Source organism: Ricinus communis, chromosome 1, assembly GCF_019578655.1.
Source record: "Ricinus communis isolate WT05 ecotype wild-type chromosome 1, ASM1957865v1, whole genome shotgun sequence".
Taxonomy (NCBI): Eukaryota; Viridiplantae; Streptophyta; class Magnoliopsida; order Malpighiales; family Euphorbiaceae; genus Ricinus; species Ricinus communis.
In genome coordinates, this window is record NC_063256.1 from 2795698 (window position 1) to 2813009 (window position 17312).

Genomic DNA, 17312 nt, shown 5'->3' on the forward strand with positions numbered 1-17312 from the left:
GTGTAAATAGTGAGTGAATAAATAGAAAAAATGCGGACATAATAAAGTAGATAGGAATATAAAGCTTTAGGAAAGAACGGCAGAAATACCCAGGAAAATATATGCCGAGTCACATTCCAATTCCAAAAGAAACAGAGCATTTGGAAAGAAAGCTTGATGTAGTAAATTAGGAGATGACTGAGATGTGGTTTTGGTTTGGGGGTTAATGCCATTGACTCTACTAGGTATATTTCCAGGAAGTCTTAGAATGTTATTCAAACTAATAAATTATTTTTTCTTTTTGTTGGTTACATCAATCAATTCTTTTCATTATCTGTATGCTTTGTGTCATTATCAAGACTTTATTTTAAGACTTCAATTTCATAAAATTTGTATGTAGACATACCTACCACCAATATCAAGCTCTCTCTCTCTCTCTCTCTGTGTGAGATGTGATGGAGCAAGCAATCCAATATTACATGAAAAAGGGACTTGGATGAAAAGAAATTTTACCTCTAAACTAGAGAACTGGTTCTCTCTAGTACTCAAAAATGATACGTTCGGCTATGAATTCTTTCTAATTTCTTCGTTTAATCTGCTGCAACCCTGAACAGGAAGAGGCCAAAGTAAGGATTATAGCAATCTTGGTGTACCTTTCCTCAATGCTATAGTAAGCTCGCAGAAAATAACTTGGTTTTCTGGAAGGGTACTCTTTACCAACGCTTGCGTCGTTATGTTTTGCTTTCAGTTTGGGCCGAGTCAATTTCACTATTCAATTGGTCATGCAAATTCAGATTCTCAACATTTATTAGTTGCCAAATACATCGCATCGAGCAATAATGATGTGACACTCCAATTATAGACGACAAAACTAGTAAAGCACGTGGTAGTTTAATCTTCGAGCTGCAACGTCCAATTAATTTGAAATCTGGGTAAGGGAAAGTTGCTACTGAAACCCAATGGTGATGATGGTTGGCAGTGGTTAAGAAGCCACAGATAGTGATAGAAGAAAAGCCAAATATGATCCTGTGATTGTTTTACAGTGTTGTTTTTCTTTTTTAAACCATAACACTGTCACATGTTTTTATGTTTTAGTATGTGTTTATATATGCTAGGAAGCCATGATCCATGTCTCTAATGAAATTGATAAATTTTAAAGAAAAATCATTTACGATTGATAAGTTATAATTAGTATAGCAAATAATTTAGAAAAATGAATAAATATCACACTAATGTAGGGTATATTTTCCATTTTAAAAATACAAAACTAATATATTGGCACTATCTGTTTTACAAAACGATTAAAAACAAAATAGAAAGTGAATACAATATTTAAAAAAAAAAAATTTCATCTAGGCTTAATAGATGTCTCTATCTATATACCAAACCGATTGACACTTATTCATTAGTTTTAGATGATAAAATATGTATTAATCATCCAATATCAAAATGTAAGATACTTATACATGTTTATTACTTTTTTATTAATTGTGGTGGATTCACCAAGTCTATCTAAGAATCTCTTAAAAAAGTATGTCTGAATAAAAAGCACCTTTTATTAAATTTTTTTTTTAAAATAACACTTTAAAATATAAGGATATGTCAATAAATTAAATCACAATTAGAATAAAACAAAAGAAAATCTTATATATATATGTATATAAAGAGTTGAAATTAATTAAATAAACTGTGATGTATAGTTTGGTTTGGAATTTAGAAGATCTATAATTATAGAAAAGTTGACACTAAAGTTAAAGATATTAAATCTAAATAAGAAGCAATTTCAGTAAAATTTTAAAATAGTAATACTTTATAGTATGAAAGTATGACAATGAATCAAATCATATATTAAAATAGAACAAAAATTAACTAATAATATATTTATGAAAAGTTGAAATCAATTACATGAGCAGTTTTTTAAAATTTGATTTAGAAGTTATACAAATTTTAAGTTAAATGTATTAAGGAAATTTTCAAATCCATCAAAGGAACAAAGTGAAGTTTATAAAAGGCAATATATGCAATTTCTCATATAATCTGGTTTTGAGTCGTTACAAATGATATTTAGAAATATTGTAGAATTAAAGACGAATCAGACAGAAGTTGGTGAGCATGCATATAATAGGCTCACTCAAAGTAATGACCTGATGGGAGTAGAGAGCGGACAATGAATTAATAATAAGATATTTAGACAAAAAAATATCTCTCGAGAGGCTTTTAAGACAACGACATTATAAGGTATAGAATTACGTGAATGAATTAAACTAATAATATAAATGGCCATTCACTTAGTTTTTATTTTAGTCATAAAAACTTTTTTTTTTATTTCATTCATTTAATTTTAATTTTATCACAATTTAGTCACTTTACCAACAAACAATTAATGTATCACATTTTTCTTTTAATAATTCTCTTCAATTTAGCTATTGTTGTTATATTTCAATATTTCAATTGTATAGTGACTAATTAAAATATGACTAAAATTGAATGATTGAAATGGAACAGATCGAGACTTCATGATTAAAACGGAAATAATTACTAATCTTAATGATATTTTCTATCATTATTTCTAAATTAATAATTAAAAATTGATAGATTTTAAAAATAATATATAATTAAAAAAATCAACAAAATTGAACATATAAATCTCATTTTATATTAAGATTATTCTAAAAGGTTTTCTGAATCGTAAAAATGCTTCTTGGATTATACAAATTGATGTTCTTTTTGAAAATATTTTATAGAAAACCTAAAGATAAATAATTAAAAACTAATAATCTAAATTTACTATTATTTAATATCTAAACAACAATTTCAAATACTGGAGGTCCTAGAAGTTTAAATCATCTAACACAATTTCAGCCAATTACACTGCCAAGCCAGCAAAATAGAAAAGGAGTTTTCGCAATTAAATAAAGAACAAACTTTAATTTTTGAAGAAAAAGTAAGGAATATAAAAAAAGAAAAAAGTAGTAAAAGCTAAAATTAACATAATATATATTAAATAATAGATAAACATTAAAAATTTAAAATAGTATTACTTTCAAATTCACCGACAACAATATAAAAATGAACTCTGAGTTGGAGACGTATAATGAGAATATTACCAATACTTGTTTACTTTAGTCCAATAATTATTTCAACATTTGAAAATAAAGATTAACTGGTTGATACAATAATCTTAGTAAAACATGAAAAACTATATATTATGAACACATAAATTAATATATCAATATAATTAAATTAAATAATTTTATTTTTTAACCCATTCTCCTCAATTTTTATCAAAACTTATATTAATGTGTGTATATATATATATATATATATATATATATATATATATATATATATAAATTTAGATTAATTTTAAAAATATTTTAATCAATTTAATAAAACATTTCTTCTTTTGTGGTTTTGTATATTATAAAATTAGCTTAGCTTAGGTTTATTTCCGGGAAACTTGGCTGTGAACACCCATAATTTCTGCCAATTGGGGAAAAAAGACAGCCCTAATTAGCAAAAAATTATATCTCAGGTTTCCTTCCAAAAGTTTATCCTTGATTCCATCACTTTCTACATACTGTGACTACTGAGTGAAGCCTGAACCAAAGCTATGTTTTGGAATCTCTATCCTTCTTTCACTCTCTTTCGCGTATGGATCTATCTACCAAAACTAGAAAGCCAGCCAAGAAGCTGTGACCTGGGAACATGATTGAGATCTTTTGTTGCTCCAGAACGCACTTCTCTCACTAAATGGGGTGGAGCATCTTTCTATGCTTCACGTCATAAACAACTAATTAGACCCCATCAACAAAAAAAAAAAAAGGAAGAACACTCTTAAGATAGATAAGCTTGTTTCTAGATGTTGAAAGCGACTAACCCACTTCATATATCCTTTGAATTTTTCTTTTTTAAAAGAAAAATGCTTATGTTCTTGTAGATCTATACAGCCTTTCGCCAAAAAGGCACGGATCAAAGATGAATCAGGGTGGTTGAAACCCTAGATGAAGAGATTAGAAGCTTGATAACAATTACTTTTACTAACAAGTAAAAAGCTGCAATGGAAAAAAAGAAAACCCTAACAGAACACCAGAAAATTCTAAGGGGCTGATTTTCTGAACAGAAGAAACAAGAATCATCCAGAATCAAACATTAATCTTGAACCAGCAAAGGTAAAAAAAAAAACCCACAAAAGAAAAAAAAAGATAATGATTTATACCCAGATCGAAAGAGGAAGAGGAGAGAGCTGAAGTGAAAAGAACCAGTGAAAAAAACATAATTATTTATACTCTTTTGCAAACCCTAAAATAGTCCCGATTTTTTTACTGAGATTGTCAACATCAAGAAAAAATGGAATAGCTGAAGTGAAAAGAAAACCCTAGGAGAGAGAAAAGGAAAGGGAGGCATATATTCTGATGAAGCACTTGCGGAGAAACCCTAGGAGAGAGAAAGAAAAGGTATTATGATAATAAAGTGGGGCAGATAGCTTGGAGTTGCCCCATTAATGGCGAAAATCATGGTTTCACCTCAAAACATTGCTTTCCAAGAAAAATTGAAGACAACTTATTTTGTCTTTGAGTGGTTGGACCATTTTTGTAGAAGTGGAAAGGAAAGCACCAGCCAACCAAATAAAGGATGACTTATCAAGCCAGCTAAAGGATGGTTAAGAGAGACAGAGAAAGAGAAATAAAAGCAGGCATTGGCCATTGGGTATTGTACTATAGTAATCTTTTGTGCAGAAGATAGAATTGAAATGACTGCCCTTTTCCCTCTTATGTGGGTATATGCAATGTTTCTCATTATTTTGAAACTGAAAATAATTGCTCCACTGCTTTTTTTTTTCTTTCCATAATAACTTAATCTGATACAACATACACAAAAACTTACTTACACCTCACATTTCGTGCCACTTGTAATCTTAGGCTTTTTTGGTTATATATATATATCTTCACATGGAGGACACCTAATAATTGAGGTGTTATAAATATTAAAATATAATTATATATAGCGGTTGGGACTTCCAATAAATATTAGCTATTGATACAATCCAATTGAGAAAATTTAATCTATTAAAAGCTAATAGATGCATAATTATAAGCTTACTACCTATAACCAGAATTCATGAAGTGAAGAATGTTTAATTAAACATACTCCGCTAATTAATAGAGTCCGATGAACTTGACAAGGACTAAATTGTCCTAAGGCCAATTTACTGCAATTAACTCCTGGTTTCCTTGCAAGTTTCCTCCACTAGCTAGTTATCGAACAAAACAATAGATCTTTTAATTTTTTTTAATTTTCTTGGGAAAGTAAACAACGTTAAGTTGCATAATGCGCAAAATGTAAGGGATGAATAATCGGAAGCAGAGTTCCATGTACAACCTAAAATGGATGAAAGGTTAATATCTCGTAAAAGCAAAAACTAGAGAACATATCAGCTCTACCTTGAATATATTGACATAGCTATGATAATCTTCTAGACAAGAAAGCATCATTTGCTGGACTGAAAATGACTTGGATTGAAAATTCTTGGGGGGTCTTGTTTTAGAAACGAAAGCAAATTATCATCTCTCTTACTTTCAATGCATCACCAATACAAATATATAAAAGTGGAGGGGCCATTGCAGATTTGGAATAAGAACTCAGGTCAAGTGCTCAAGCATCTATTTTTGTGGATGCATAGACAAAACATAATAATTGTATTACACGCAAGTACAGACCTCTAATAGTAATATACTGTCCAGGTTGAAGAAAGTAGGAATTCTCTGACAATCACAAACATGAAGCTTTTAGTCTCAGTATGCATCAGAGAAGAAGTGAAGGATATAGAGTTCTACATGACTCTAAAGTCAGGGAACAGAAAAGATTGGTAAGCATGCACGTCTAATTAAGTTTTAGATCAGAAAAAGCTCAAGCTTGAAAGATTAACCAAGCCAATTACTTGAGTGCCTAAATACTTTGAGTTTTTTATTTATTTAACTAAGTGCATTTAGGTTGTTCCAAACTCAAACTTAATTCCACTCCTTAAATAATATGCATGCCTAAGGTGCAATTTGCTCGCAGGCCTTAGTTATGTTAAGGCTTGCAACCTGACATTTCAAGCCTTTGGCTACCCTCATCTAAACCAAAAAGAAAATATCCTTGAAAAGCTCTAACTGGCCGGAATGTTTGCAAAACCGTGATCATTTTAAGAAGATTTTATATTAATGTCACCAAAAAAAACAAGAAAAAGAAAAGGAACAAGAGAAAGAGAAAATGTCCGACCAGGTAGGCTGTATACTAAGAGGATTCGCCGTTGGCTTTTCCTTCAAGGACAAAAGACTAGCTTTGTTGGAGGACAAACAATTAGACATCAATAGGTTGAGCAGCTGTCGCAACTTTTACATGAGAATGATGGCCAGAGAACGATCAGTTATGTCCACAACAACATACCCAAACGCTAGAATCTAAAATATTCCGATGCCAAAGGAGGTGATTTGCCATTTTCAATAATGGGTTTTTGTTTTCTTTCTTCTTAAGAAAATCGAGATATTGAAGCTGTGACAATTTCACACCAGCTTCTGATCTTTGCTAGGTGAACTGCAGTCAGCATTTGTACTAGCTAGTTAATATATGTATGCATGTGTCAATATGCCATGGTGAGCTCTAAACAAAGAAGAAAACATACATAAAAGAGGGCGTAAGTGAAAAAATAAAAGGATGATATTTCTTCTTTATTTAATTTGTTCATTTTTTCTCTTCTTATAAATCGAAAGCTTAGACTAAAATTAGTTATTAATTAGTTTAAAGATCAAATCGATAATGGGTAAAAGCAAAAATCAAAATTCATCTCAGATATGATATAAATAGAATCTAATCCTCTTTCATATTATGCTATGTAACTCTGTGTAGCACATGTTATGTTCATGGAACACATATAAGAGAGAGCTTGATAACAAGCATATAGAAATCAGGTATGCAACTCAATAACCTCATAAAAATGGCATCAGTTAGAGTGTTCTTGACAATGAGCAGGTATAAAGGATTATTTTTAGAATTTCTCTACATCTTTTTTCTTTCTCATTCTTTGAGATCTATAGGAATATAATTGAGTCTTTGGAGACTTGAATCAATTAGCTATGAATTGGATTCTCTACAATGCGGAACAAAATCCCTTGATTGTCAATTTATTTGTTGGTTTTTGGGTCTTGAAATTCTCTATTATTTAATTAATTGAATTTTGGTTTAATTTACAAAGAAAATTGAAACGAGACTTAAAAAAGAGGTTATTGGCTATGATGATATGATGTAAATAGATTAACCCTTTTATTTGAATGAGAACGTTTGGTTGCTAGGAAAGAGGAGGGGGAAAGGGAGGAAGTGATGAAGGAAAAAAAAGAAAAAAAAAAAGAAAGAAAAGGAAGAGAAGAAGCGTACTCATTGAAAAACAAAACCCATGTGTGAAATACATAATGACATGGCATTTTCTTAATCTTAAAACTTATATTTTATTACACCTAAAATGCCATCTCATTAACTGTCAGAGTTCATGCTGGAATCCAACAACAAGAATATTGTTGTTATATAAATTGAAGTTTAATGGATTTAGTGGACAGATTGGAATTTAATTAGAGACTGCATGTGAGAAAAATTTACCAATTAAAATATTCCTGATACTGGAAATAAATTAACAGTATTAAAATAGATTTTTGAAATATTATATATTATCTCTCTTTTTCTTATCTATAATAATATATTTTTATATTTTGGTAAGCTTCATATGTTGGCCTTCTTTCATTCTAATTTTGTGAATTTAAGTCACAAAAATTGAACTCAATCCGCTAGTCCTTCTTCCTATCTTTCTCTTGCTGGCTTGTTTTAGGTAAGCATATTTTGGGCAATACATTTGCATTTTCCATATGGGCTCTAAATTAACACAGCTTTGTTCTACTTGGGCCTGTTTGCTGATTTGGGCTTTAATTTGATCTTCTCTTTTTCTCTGATATTCCATGAAGTGGCCCAAGAAGAAAAAGAATTATATTTCGGATGTAGATTTTTAGAAACATTTGTTATCTCTTTTTATAATGACTTTGTATTCACAGAAATCAATTTCTGTTTGTTTGTAACGAAATGCAAAATGTTACTTTTGGCAAAAGAGAAAAAAATGAAAGCATTAGGGGTTCTATAGAAAGATGGGGGCAACTGGGCATCTTCTTATTTTCTAGGCCCAACATGAGAAATGACACATGAGTTGGTACAATCCTTATAGAAAATAAATAAAAATTCTTTGCTTGTGTTTGGCTGGAGTTTAAAAGAAGGTTACTAATTAAGGAGTTAGTATTTAATTTCTTCTTCTTATTTATTAATATATTTTTGGTAAGGAATTTACTATTAAAATAGTTAATAATTAACCTTTTTATAGTTTTTGTTAATCCCGCCCCTTTAGGTTAGGAGGATTAAAAATAAAAGAAAATTAAATATTTTTTCATTTTATTATTAATTATTTTAAACCATCTTAATTTATTTATGAACAGCTTGTTTTATTTTCTTTCAAAAAAATTTATATTTAATTATATTTAAACCACTAAAACACAAATCATTACTTTCATTTCATATATATTACCGGATAAGATTAATGACTTAACAATTGTACCTTTAATCATTGTGCCTTTTAACTATTACTTTTCTGTGACTGTTAATTTTAGTTTTCTTTTTCCGCAATCCATACAAAAATTTGCTATTGTAAATCTTTGTGATAATACTATATATATATAATCTAGGTATTTTTAAAAGAATACGTATAAATTAATAATAAGAAAGAGGTTTAGTTAGCATTTTTACTTGAGAGAAACAAAGAGATTTCTGGTTTAAATCTCTTCACCATCATTAATTTGAAGACTCAATACTCATACGTCATGATAAATTTGAAATTCTTTTACCTAAATTTAGTGTATATTTCAGCTATATTCTAAATCGATAAATGGTTGACACATCTTTATCCAGTATTAAGTGTGAAATATTTATAAATACGTATCATTTTTCTATTAATTATGTGTATATACCAAACTTAAATGAAAATTTTCAAATAAATTTAAAAAAATTCACAATAGTTATTGGTTTTTTTTATCGCTAAATCAACAAGTAAGATTTATCTAAAATATCCACCTCACACTCTATGCTATGGAGACTCAATTGACTAATAAGTATAATAGTACTAATAATTACCTACCCAACTCCCCAAAGAAACAAAATTAGTTCTATGAAAAAAAAAGTCTATTCTTGTTGTTGTTCTTCTTCTTATTAGACTAGGGACCCACTAGCACTAACATACCATATATATATATATATATATATATATATATATATAACTCTAACCCTTTTATACTCTGTATTATTAATACTAAGACAGATGGCATCTAAAATCTATATACGGAAGCAAGGGAAGCATTAAGTATGTGTTCAGGTGTCCAATGCTGGAACGTAGCTAGTTTATTCCAATTATCTTATTAGGCCTTTTTGTTTTAATTGTCTTTAATTTTAGATAATATTAAAAGAGGGATCCAATGATTTTTATAGCTAGTTTGAAAAAGAAGATAATTGCTAATTAAATTCATGTCAAATGATACTACTTTTTCTACATATGCGTGCTCTATTCTTTGCTTTCTTTTATTTTATTTTATTTTATTTTATTTTTGTTTGCAATTTTCTCACCTGTATTACTACTATGCATGAAACTTTCTACATAAAAAGATTATTATTAAAACCTTAAGTGTCATAAATTTGCTGGTTTTCTCTGATCTTTCCCTGCAAATACCTTAAAAGAACACGAGAGAGAAAAAAAAGAAGGCGGCCAAAGACTGGAGCAACTAAGATATAAAAATTTATTGTTGTAGGAAAGAAACCTAGCTGCAAAATTTGTTTGTCCTGGTGTATGTTGTGACGCACAAAAGGAACAGTTATCATCAACTATATATTAAGATTTTCACACGGACATGCACTAATTAATAATACATTGAAGGAAAGGAAAAAAAGAAAAAAAGAAAAAAAGAAAAAAGAGAAAACCAAAAATTCAAAAGAAAAGAAAAGAGAACGAAGTATAGCTTACTGTTATCTGGGATTGTCTTTTGGCAAGTAGGTATTGACCCCTGACTGCATTCTGATAGGAGAGGATGGATTAGTAGTGTCTTGAGTATTGCTTAAAAATAGTTATTAAGGTAAACGCATGCATAGCTGTGCAAATTTATATGTTATAAACGAGCAAAGTGTAAGTATGTGAATATATATATATATATATATATATATACCGACATTTAGAAGCATTAAAGTGACCCCAATAGCAAGATTCACCAGGCACACGAGGAAATGCAAGACTAATTTGCAAGCAAACCTGAAATCTGCAACTTCACTTGAAGCGAGGAAACTAAAAAAGATGAAGAAAGGAAAGAAAGAAATGGAGATAGACCAAAAGCTTGAAAGAAAATTCCAAGCATAGTTGATTATTTATAGCACAAGTTGAACTGTATATTGTAGCCCCACTAACACTGTGCGAAAAGAAGGCCATAAAGGACAGATTCAACTGCAGTAGCAGTTGGAGACAAATCTAGAAAAAATGGGGGATAAAGCAATAACTAGGCATCACAATTTCTTCCTTGCATTCCCAACTAGCTAGCTAGGGTTTGGTATGATTTTGCTATGTATATTTATTGACAGTACTCATGTATATATATATATATATATATGCACCATGTTTATTACATAATGCATTTGTCCTCTAATTTTTTTTTTTTTTGCTCATGTCTTATGAGATTGATATAAAATGCCAAAACAAAATACTTTTATATATATATATATATATATATATTATTTTTCTATTTGATGTGATGTATACGCGAGATTTATATCAAATTTTTTTATAATTAATAAAAACGGTATTTTAAATTTTAAAAAAAATATAATTTAAGTGAAAAAAATCAAATTTTAAATAAGAAAAGAACCAACTCATTGTTCGACATCAAACAATAAAATATATTTACTATAATGCTTCAAATTTCTTTTTTTTTTTCTATGTTTCAATGATTAAAAATTCAAAAATTCTCTTCATTTCAACAAAATAATTGATTAAAGAAACAACCAAAAGTTGGTTTACTTGTTGGTTTAAGCATGACTGGTTTGGAAAACTCAAAAATTCTCAACTTAAACTAGGAAATAGAAATCTAACTCCAATCAAACTTTGGACCAAGACAGCGTAAAAACAATTTTCTTATTCAAACCAAACATCAGTGTTCTTTTTTTGTTTTCATTGTTGTCTTCTGCTATTATTGTGCTTTAATTTTCAATTATTATTTTTTCAACAAACATCCCTACATTTTAAATTTGATCTTTTTTAATCCGAATGAAGTTCACTTAATTAAATTTGATCTTTTTTAATTTTGGTCCGAATTCTGCCTAGCCTCTCTACATATATACCTAATATTTTGATGAGTTTATCTCGCTTTTAAAAATATATATATTGAATATATTACCGAAGAAACAATAATTTCAAATTCGTCTAACTTATTAAAATCGAATGTCGAATTGAAAATTATATATCCAAACCCGACGAACTTAAACAAGTAGGGAGATATGAACAGGTTCGGTGGGGATATTACTGAAAGATGATTTAAATGGCTAAAAAAGAAAAAGACCTGGCATGGCATGAATAGGTAGGGGAGGAACAGTAAGACCCACATAAGATATTTAGGATTTACTTAATGTTTAATGAGGGGAAAATTGATTGGTTGGAAAAGGAGACAGTTGATTTTGGACTATATATAGCTTTCAAGTGGCTGTGCATTTTACATGGACCGTACTTTTTTGGTGCAGAAAATGACACCTTTGCTTGTGGGGGGCTGCTCTTGGAGTCTCTATGCGTGCCACAGCTTGCTGGTTTGAGAGTACTTATTATTGATCCTATTTGGCATGTCCAGAAAGCATGCTTATTGTTAATTAATGGTGGTTTTTTGGGTGAAGAAGAGAAGTACATTCTTATTATTTAATAGAGAAGTTAAGCTTATTAAAGGTCAGGCGTCAGAAAAGATAAATAATCCAAAATTTTGAGGAATTAAGTCAATATTAGGCAGTGAAGCAGTGCTTGCCGACATTACGCTAATTTCAGCAAACTACTAGAAGAATATATATTAACTTATCCTATAAAATATGTTTTATCCAATCTAGAAGTTGTAATAGAACTCTTGACTTCATAAGACTCCAATTTCTCTTGCCGCAAATGTGTCTTGCAGTAAATCATTTCTCTCTTTGTCTAATTTGAAGGGTTAATGTCTTTTAGGTTCTAAACATATTTTCAAATGATTACTCAGCTTATAATGGAAACATAAAGGAGGGAATCTAAAAAAAAAAAAGATCAATATATTGTAAACTACGTAATTGGAGAAGTCATTCCCTTGTATACATCATAAAAATAAAACTCACCTAATGCAGAAGATAGGACTCAAATCTGAAACCTCCCAAACAAAAGACATACTATAGTTAATTCAACCTTAAAAGATAAAAAATTTGATCTCATAGACAATGTAAACAATCTTGAAAGACTGCTACTTAGATGCTCCAACAACAGAATATGAAACTAAGTTTATTAATTGGACAGACACAAAATTCTAACCCAATTTAAGAAATTGAACATTAATTAATGAACGACACCAGATATTTTGTGATAAAATTGTCCAATTTGGTGCCAATGTACGAGGTGGATTAGGACAAGAGAAATCCTTGAAATCTTTAATCTTTAGTCACAAAAAGTCGGTATGTGCTTAAGCTTTGAGGGTCATGGAATGAAGCTTTATGTGATCGCGCAAACCATAAATATCCCATCACGGGTCGTATCATCCATTATGTTTTGTAATCTTAGGATTAGAGCAATGTATTTGAAATGGTTTCTTAAAATTTGACTCCATATATGGACAACGTGTCGATATCTCTCCTATGCTGACAACATATTCAACATAGAAGAATCTATTCAAATAATGTCTTTTAGTATCAACCATTTTATCATTCTAATTTTGATATATGAATTATGCGGAGTATGTGTATATGCACAGAAAAAAAAAAGGATGTAAAATATGATAAATTATTCTACATTTAATTTGCCTTATTAAATTTTATACGTCTTTACATCCATTTAGTTAAACCTCACATATTCAACATAGAAGGATCTATCCAAATAAATTTGTTTATTTTATGTTAGACTATTGAATGATGGCCCCACTTCTAGCTTTTCCAAATACCTGAAATTGAAGTTTAAAATCATTGATTTCTCAGCTTCATTCATGTTGTCCGGAATAAGTTATCATGCACTATAATCTTTTCAAATTATTGGAATGCATGATACGTACTCGCCGAGTCCAATTGTTCCATAGCAAGGCTCGTCCATTTATAGTTCAAAGCAAACAATACTAGAGCGACCATACAAATCCCTAAGGTCGCCCAATGAATAAGCATTTATTCACCAATGTAGATATGTTCACCACCACATCTTAAAATATTGCAGCCCATCACTCCCACTACTTTTACTCCTGATTCTGCCGTTTTTAAGGAACGTTATATCGACCATTAGTTTGATCTATGAATTATGCGGAGTATGTGTATATGTGCAGGAAAAAAAAGTGTAAAATATAATAAATTATCCTACATTTATTTTGTCTTATGTAAATTCTCCCATATTCAAGATAGAAGGATTTATCTAAACAAATTTGTTTGTTTCGTGGTAGGCTATTGAATGATGGCCTCACTTCTAGTTCTTTCAAATGCCTGAAATTGAAGTTTGAAATCATTGATTTCTCAATTTCGTTCATATTGCCCGGAATGAGTTGTCATGCACTCTGATCTTTCCAAATCATTAGAGTGCATGATACGTATTCGCCGAATCCAGTTGTCCCATAGCCAGGCTCACCCATTTATAGTTCAAAGCAAACAATACTAGACCGACCATACAAATTTCTCAGGTCGCCCAACGGATAAGCATTCAATCTACCAGCGAAGACATGTTCACCACCACATCCTAAAATATTAGAGCCCATCACTCCCCCTGCTTTTACCCCTAATTCTGACATTTTTAAGGAACATTATATCGTCATAACTTTGATATATGAATTATGCGGAGTATGTGTATATGCACAGGAAAAAGAAGGTGCAAAATATGATAAATTATATGTATTTACATCTATTTAGTTGAGCCTCCCATATTCAACATAGAAAGATCTATCCAAATAAATTCATTTATTTCGTGGTAGGTTAATGAATGATGGCCTCACTTCTAGTTCTCACAAATGACTGAAATTGAAGTTTGAAATTGTTGATTTCTCGGCTTTGTTCATATTGCCTGAAATGAGTTATCATACACTCTGATCTTTCCAAATCATTGGAGTGCATGATACGTACTCGCCGAATCCAATTGTCCTATAGTCAGGCTCGCCCATTTATAGTTCAAAGCAAACAATACCAGACCGACCATACAAATCCCTAAGGTCGCCCAATGGATAAGCATTCAATCCACCAACGAAGACATTTTCACCACCACATCCTAAAATATTGCAGCCCATCACTCCCACTATTTTTACTCCTGATTCTGCCATTTCTAAGGGACATTATATCGTTCTAATTTTGATATATGAATTATGCAGAGTATGTGTATATGCACAAGAAAAAAAAGGTGCAAAATATGATAAATTATCCTACATTTAATTTGTCTTACTTTAATTTTATATATCTTTACATCCATTTAGTTGAGCTCCCATATTCAACATAGAATAATCTATCCAAATAAATTTGTTTGTTTTGTAGTAGGCTATTGGATGATGGCCTCACTTCTAGTTCTCCCAAATGCCTGAAATTGAAGTTTGAAATCGTTGATTTCTCGGCTTCGTTCATGTTGCCCGGAATGAGTTATCATGTACCCCGATCTTTCTAAATTATTGGAATGCATGATACGTACTCGCTGAATCCATTAATCCCATAATCAGGCTTGCCCATTTATAGTTCAAAGCAAATAATACCAGACTAACCATACAAATCACTAAGGTCGCCAAACAGATAAGCATTCAATCCACCAACGAAGACATGTTAACCACCGTATCTTAAAATATTGGAGCCCATCACTCCCACTACTTTTACCCCTGATTCTTCCATTTTTAAGGAAAGTTATATAGACCATTGTATCGTTCTAAGTTTGATATATGAATTATGCGGAGTATGTGTATATGCACAGGAAAAAAAGATGCAAAATATGATAAATTATCCTACATTTAATTTGTCTTATGTAAATTTTATATGTCTTTACATCCATTTAGTTGAGCTCCCATATTCAAGATAGAGGATTTATCTAAATAAATTTGTTTGTTTCGTGGTAGGCTATTGAATGATGGCCTCACTTCTAGTTCTTCCAAATGCCTAAAATTGAAGTTTGAAATCGTTGATTTCTCGGCTTCGTTCATGTTGCCCAGAATGAGTTATCATGCACTTCGATCTTTCCAAATCATTAGAATGCATGATACGTACTCGTCGAATCCAATTGTCCCGTAGCCAGGCTCGCTCATTTATAGTTCAAAGCAAACAATACCAGACCGACCATACAAATCCCTCAGGTCGCCCAACGGATAAGCATTCAATCCACCAGCGAAGACATGTTCACCACCACATTCTAAAATGTTAGAGCCCATCACTCCCACTGCTTTTACCCTGATTCTGACATTTTTAAGGAACATTATATCGTTTTAACTTTGATATATGAATTATGCGAAGTATGTGTATATGCAGAGGAAAAAAAAGATGTAAAATATGATAAATTATATGTATTTACATCCATTTAATTGAGCCTCCCATATTCAACATAGAAGGATCTATCCAAATAAATTTGTTTGTTTCGTAGTAGGCTAATAAATGATGGCATCACTTCTAGTTCTCCCAAATGCCTGAAATTGAAGTTTGAAATCGTTAATTTCTCGGCTTCGTTCATGTTGCCCGGAATGAGTTATCATACATTTGATATTTTCAAATCATTGGAGTGCATGATACGTACTTGCCGAATCCAATTGTCCCATAGTCAGGCTCGCCCATTTATAGTTCAAAGCAAACAATATCAGACCGACCATACAAATTCCTAAGGTCGCCCAATGGATAAGCATTCAATCCACCAGCAAAGACATGTTCATTACCACATCTTAAAATATTGGAGCCCATCACTCCCACTACTTTTACCCCTGATTCTGCTATTTTTAAGGAACATTATATCAACCATTGTATCGGTCTAACTTTGATATATGAATTATGCGGAGTATGTGTATATGCACTCGAAAAAAAGGTGCAAAATATGATGAATTATCCTACATTTAATTTGTCTTACTTAAATTTTTTATGTCTTTACATCTATTTAGTTGAGCTTTCATATTCAACATAGAATGATCTATCTAAATAAATTTGTTTGTTTCGTGGTAGGCTATTGAATGATGGCCTTACTTCTAGTTCTCCCAAATGCCTGAAATTGAAATTTGAAATCGTTGATTTCTCGGCTTCGTTCGTGTTGCCCGGAATGAGTTATCATGCACCCCGATCTTTCCAAATCATTGGAATGCATGATACGTACTCACCTAATCCAATTGTCTCATAATCAAGCTCGCCCATTTATAGTTCAAAGCAAACAGTACCAGACCGACCATACAAACCCCTAAGGTTGCCCAACGCGTAAGCATTCAATCCACTAACGAAGAAATGTTGACCACCATATCCTAAAATATTGTAGCCCATCACTCTACTATTTTTACCCCTCATTCTACTATTTTTAAGGAACTTATACTCCAAGATAGTCATTATAAATACTTGAAAATCACTCCCAAGCTTAAGCCAATGCCAATATAACCTTTTAAAATATTAATATTTTAAATACTAGCTTAAGCATTGGAATATTTCTTCTGACACATCACCTAAACCTCCTGATTTGTCATTTTCTGCAGGTATTCCGAAAAACAATTCCTTCATTGTGAGATCGGAAAATTAGCCAGCCTACATCACTCCACATATTATTCGTGCAACTCATCAATGCTTGGATCTCTAGCACCATAGTTACAAGTTTGGAAGGGTCAAATTTTGGATTAATACAAAAGGTTCCTTAAAAAATTAAGGCTTCACAGAGAGAGAAACCTGAAATGTATACCTATAGCTTGTCTAACCTATAATTGTCTTGTCTAATCCCTTCACATTTGCTTATGTGCAAAACGAAAAGGTTACTATCAGAAGTAGAGGATTCAAACGGACAAATAGAAGAATAACATTATATCGTCATTTGGTAAATTAATAAAAGATTTCTC